General features: G+C 47.9%; 1 non-coding gene across 1 annotated transcript; it reads right to left on the bottom strand.

Moving 5' to 3' along the window:
* Positions 1-5,583: 5,583 nt before the first annotated feature.
* Trnam-cau (transfer RNA methionine (anticodon CAU)) lies at positions 5,584-5,656 on the bottom strand. The gene has a single exon. It is a non-coding gene; the product is annotated as a tRNA-Met (tRNA).
* Between the last annotated feature and the right edge of the window lie 502 nt (positions 5,657-6,158).

The raw sequence follows: 6,158 nt of genomic DNA on the forward strand, positions 1-6,158 counted from the left end.
ATTTGTATTGAACGATGTATTCGATCGAGTCCTCTTGAGGCTGTGGTGATGGTAACAGCTTGCGGAGTTCCCCACGATCACTCGGATCGTTTCGCGCAGGTCGTCGGAGCCAAGGGCATGAACAGCTCGGCTGTCTTGAATTGATCGGCGATTGTACCGGCGCGATCGCATTTCTAGCGTCTTCTCGATGGTCGTTGCCTCCAAAACGAATTCTTGAACTGTTGATGGGGGGTTCCGCATCAGCCGGGCGAAGAGCACCTGCTTGACTCCTCGCATAAGAAAGCGAACTTTCTTGTCTTCGGGCATCGCATGGTCTGCATGACAGAACAGCCTTGTCAACTCTTCCCTGAAGTGTGCCATGTTTTCGTTCGGCATCTGCACGCGGGTCTCGAGCAGAGCCTCAACCCGCTCTTTCCGGACGACGCTCGTGAATGCCGCGAGGATCCTGGTGCGAAAGATGTCCCACGTTGTCAGGGTTCGCTCTTGGTTCTCGAACCAGGTACGAGCGGCGTCTTCCAAGGCAAAGTACACATGTCGTAGCTTGTCTTCGAATGACGACCCGCGGAAGGTTGGCGGCTCCTTAGGCTGCTGGAAAAGGATCGGTGCAGGCTGCACGGGGTCGGTCATCGTCGCTGCGGTCGATGTTGAGATCTGGGGCTGCCTGGTTTGTTCGGGAAGGAGCCCGTACTCTGGCTGCAATCCCTTCTGCCTGCGGCTTGTTCGACGATCCGGGTTTTCTTTGCCGTCGTCCTCGGCGCGGCTTGGGCTTGGGTCAGCGCTTCGCGAGGGTGTCCGGATCATGAAATAAGCAGCACCTCCACCAGATGTCACGGGGTCGTGACGTCGACGAAGACAGCAATCGGCGTGTTCAAGATGAAACTATTTGGCGGAATATGTGGCCGGGAGATGAAAACAAACTACAGCAACACACGCTGTACACCGATAGCGGCGAACAGGGCGTCGGTCGTCGAGAAAACTGCTCATGGCTGAGACGCGCCGTCTTTTATACATTACGCATCGAACTTTCCAGTCTTATCAATGGTGGTCGCGCAAGCTCTGGAATAATGTAGACTATTCGTGTCCTGCGCACAATCTTAACAAAGTGATCTACTACAATCGCGAAGCTTCTGGAACAATGCGGCGCGGTCAGCGTCGAGCGCTGCTAAGCGTCCTTGCGGGTCAAACCTGAATACATCAAAATAAGACAAGCGGGCATGGCAATATATATATATATATATATATATATATATATATATATATATATATATATATATATATATATATATATATATATATATATATATATATACATACACACTGTATTGTAGCAGATGCACGACCGAGTATGCGCCTGTGAAGGAGGACGAGAAACGACCCGCGTTCTGATTGCGTGAGAGCCTGTGCCGCCTTTTGCCAGCCTTGCACTGTGTTAGCGTACGGTCCCTTTTCGTCGCGACCTCATTACACCAATAAACCTCATCACAATATATATATATATATATACATATATATATATACATTGTGAGCATTTTTATGCCCTTTATCTTCTCATTTGCAAATACTCATCATCACCAACTGGGTTTGGGCTGTGGGGCTCATACTCGGGACAATAAAGAAGTGTCTTGAGAGTCCTATACGTTGCCTCACAAGTGGTGGAGAGAGCTGTCCGGTCTCTGAATCCTCTCATGCTAACCGATCCTGTCCAGCTTCACCGCTCACACATCCCTGGAGCTCCGTTCGGGACGCCGCTTACACCCCTTGCGTTCGGTGATGTCGCAAGACGAGCAGCCCAGCTCAGCAGCAACCCCAATGCTTGCCCCGGTGGCAACCCCTTCTTGGATGGTCACCAGCCCTCAGAAGGGTCCAATGATGTTCGCTGGGCTTCACGGCGACGACGCTGAAGACTGCGTGAGTGCCATCAACCAATGGATGACTGCAATGGATGCCAGTATGACTGCGTGAGTGCCATAAACCAATGGGATGAGCCTGCAAAACTCATCCACGTTGCGTTTTAGCGCACAGGCGTCGCAAAGGCATGGTTCTTCAACCATGCTTCAGATTTCCCGAATTGGACCTCTTTTACAATTCAACTACGCCAGATTTTGGCCAACCCGTCTCTGCGTTCAGTTATCGCGAAGAAGCTTCCTGGGCGTGTTCAACACACGGGCGAGTGGAACGGGCGAGTGGTTCTTACATGGAAGACGTGCTCGCCCTCTGCCGCCGCGTCGACAGCTGCATGGCGGAGAACGACCGTGTGCGCCACCTGCTCAAAGGTATTGGGGCTGTCGCTTTCAGTACGCTTGTAGTGCAGAACCCCACGACCGTAGCTGATATTGTCGCTACATGTCAGCGCCTGGACGAACTTCAGACCACACGCCTGCAACCTGACATGTCTGACCAGAGGTCAACCAACGACATCGAGCTCATAGGCGTACCTACCGGGGGGGGGGGGCAAGAGGGGCGCTAGCCCCCCCCCCCCACTGGAAAAATATAGGGGGGCGGAGCCCCCCCACTTTTGACAGCGGTCATTGTCGCCTGCACACTGGGAAACCATCAACTGCGGCGAAGTTTTACTTCTACACATTAAACACTTATTTATATAATGAAATTTATCCTGCGCTTCTGCTGTGGAGATCGTCGCCCGTGTCTCACGACCACGCACTGTAAGTTCTCTGCGGTGCGGACCGCCCATGCGACGCTCTCGTGCTTTGCGCTACAGCATTGCAGAGAAGGCCGATGAGCAGGGGCCCGTAACGTGAGAGCAGTCTGTCATCATTTCATTCCGCTCTGCCTGGTCTGAAATTTACATAATTGACGACGCAAATACGGGCAGCAGTAAAATTTTTATGGACCGATCAAACGATCCTCCTGTTTCACGATATTCATTCATCGGAAAGGAATAGCATCAGCGCTGCTATCCAATTTGCTATGAGTCGATGAGTGTGCAGAACTGTTGAGTGTTTTAGTTGGGCCGCATTGGGGGAGCTAAAGAATGTTTCCGCTTGAGTTGCCGATTACCTGCGTCGCCTTGCCAACGTTTTTAGATTAATATAAAAAGACAAAAACATGGCTGATCCCTCTGTCATAGGAATCGGTATAACACGAAAGTGAAACGTGTCTTCACAGACGTAGTTGAGCGTTTGTTGTGCATTGTTTCGCCCCGAGGGCAAAGGAATGAATGCTATAGCAAGAAGTTATAATGTCACGCGCAGAACGGCAAGCAGCTCGAAACTTGCAAAGCGCTGCCCAAGCAGAAAGGACGCGCGGAACGAACATACGCAGAATGAGCGCGAACTAACAACTGTCACAGCTCGACAGTTAAAGCGCGCTGGTCAAATACAAAGGAGGACGCACGAAACGAACGCACAAGTATACACAGAATGAGCGCGAACTGTCACAGTTGTAACTTATTTCTTTGTGAGCAACGCGCTCCTTTCTCAAAAGCGGCCGCTGCAGTGAGCGAAATGACCTTCGTACTCTCTGTAACTTGAACGCAAACTTGCGGTGAGAGCGCAAGACGTACAAGATAAGCGCGCGCGCAGGAGCGACAACGCCCTGTAGAGGCATACGCTCATCTCAACGCGTGGGGCGACGACCTTTAAAGCGCGCTCTTCGAGACCTTCCCGCCGTCACTGGCAAATTGTGTATATAAATAGCACGCCATTAGTACGACGAGGAACACGCCGTTTGTGGCGAAGTCGTTTCGCGCTGCGCGCTGGGGATCGAGAGGTCGTAAGTTCGATTCCAGGTGACGGAAGTTTTCCTTCTAGTTTTTTCTTTGCCATATGTTAGCCTTTGTATTTTACAACGTCATATCCGTGACGGAAATGCCTCAGTGGAGCCGTGGTGGACCCCGGCATAAAACACTTTCGTGTTAAAACGTTGGCTTTGCTTATCATATGGTAGCTTGCAGCGATCGCGGCGGCTTGGAACAAGGTGAGGATTAAGGCAGTGGACTCTAGTACATTGGGAAGCCCAGCTTTCAAGCTTGTCCTGCAACTTGTTCTATTGGAGCAGGGAAATGTTCAAGGTCCACGGTTTTCTGGACTAATAACTGTTGGGGTTTAATGTCCCAAAACCTCGATATGATTATGAGAGACGATAGCTCCGGAAATGCCGATCACCTGGGATTTTTTAACGTGCACCTAAATCTAAGCACGCGGACCTCACGCATTTTCCCCTCCATCGAAAGTGCTGCGGGATTCGAACCTACGACCTGGGTTTTCTGGAATAAGGAGACTGAATTGACAGCTGGGCTAGTTGGTTTTGAGTCATCTCGAATTGACTTGTACAGGGCGAAATACGACGGCAAAGAAGCGCTCTTTATTTCTCTCCCTCCCTCCTTCTCTCTCAGCAAGAATGAGTGCACAGAATTGTACACGCGCACAAACAGCTCAGCATCGTTATACTGCAATTGAAAATCTCGCCAGCTGCTATCAGTGGCCGCTGCCAATGTGATCGGCGGGCAGCCTTTTTCATTTACATTCAGAATGATATACTGTCGGGCTATTCCAAAAATTTTTTAGGTATTGTTCAGCATAGTAAAGCGCTGTTTAGTGAGCACACGTAATTTTGACACCGCCAGATTTGATATATTTGTGATTTCGCATAACAAGCACGTGATTTTAAGGCTCACCGAAAATTTTTGACGAATGGCAATGTACCAATGACCAAAAATATGTTATATTGAAAATAGTGCGTTCTCTTATTTTTTTTATGTAGTCGTGCATGAGTGGTCATTATGCAATGAATCATTTTGTGCTCATTTCTGGCATCGCGTAACGAGCAGTTGCATTGTGCATAAGCCAGAAAATTTCGACCAATCACATACAGTTAACGGCCAATGCGGATGGAAACAATGCGGGGTAGTTTAACGTTATATTCACCCACATTAAAAAAATTGTGCTTGCATCATTTGCAGAGGCGTACTTACTTGGAGGGCCGGAGGGCCTTCCAAGCAAAGTAGAAAAGTATTTCGACTAGGTGCAACCAAGACAAAATATAGAATACACAAACCTGAATATCTGCAAGAAAGTGTAGCACTAATTATGGAAAAGAAAAGGTGCAGTCACTGCTACCTACAAAAAAAGCGAAATTATTAGTGAGCAGTTTCCAGACGTTAACGAAATTTTTGAATAATACAAATCTATACTACTGGTGAGGCTGCCATCGACATAATTGTATTCATGCATAAAGTTGTGGGGGTGATGTATAAAAACTGTTGCTTGCAATACTATCACATGCATAACCCGTATATATATGGCTGTCCCAGTGTATGCTACGTAGGACTGACTGTACTTTTTGTATAATCTTGTAAACACTGCTAACCAAATTTGAACTCGGTATATGAGAAATCACATCAAATTGAGATAGAATGCAGTGCTCCCTCTCTTTCTCTCTCTCTCTCTCTCTCTCTCTATATATATATATATATATATATATATATATATATATATATATATATATATACACACAATAGTAAGGAGAACTAACAGACAATAATGCCAAAGAAAGTATAGGGGATGTTATTAGTAGCAAATGTAATGTAAATGTGAAGAAAGAAAAGTGGACGAAAAGATAGCTTGCCGCGGGCAGGGACCGAACCTGCGACCTTCGAATAATGCGTTCGATGCTCTACCAACTGAGCTACCGCGGCGGCCATCCCCCCGTCCACTTTATGTGGTATATATGTACATTTAAATTTACGTTACATTTACTACTAATAACACCCCCTATACTTTCCTTGGCATTATTGTCTGTTAGTTCTCATTAATATTGTGTATAACAAAGAAAAACGAGCCCTTAAAATCTCCACTTCTTCCTTTATATATATATATATATATATATATATATATATATATATATATTGTAATGACGAAGAACGACAACGGGGCTCTGGCGCGAGAGCAGGATGCGCGAAGAGGAGAAGAACGAGGGCAGAATAGAACAGCCGGCCTAGTCAACAGGCGTTGTGTCTATTTCTCTGTGTCTTTCCTTTACAATGGCGCAGTCGTCGAAAGGCTTCGGCGAACCCCAGCTGTTAGCTTGAGGCAGCGCGTCTTCCAGAGGAACGCCGTCACGCTTCCTCGCTGATGGAACCCGCAAGTAGATCACCGCGACAAGCATCCATCCCACCACCAGCGGACGGCGTCCAGGCC

The sequence above is a fragment of the Rhipicephalus sanguineus genome, chromosome 4 (genome assembly GCF_013339695.2).
Source record: "Rhipicephalus sanguineus isolate Rsan-2018 chromosome 4, BIME_Rsan_1.4, whole genome shotgun sequence".
Lineage (NCBI taxonomy): Eukaryota > Metazoa > Arthropoda > Arachnida > Ixodida > Ixodidae > Rhipicephalus > Rhipicephalus sanguineus.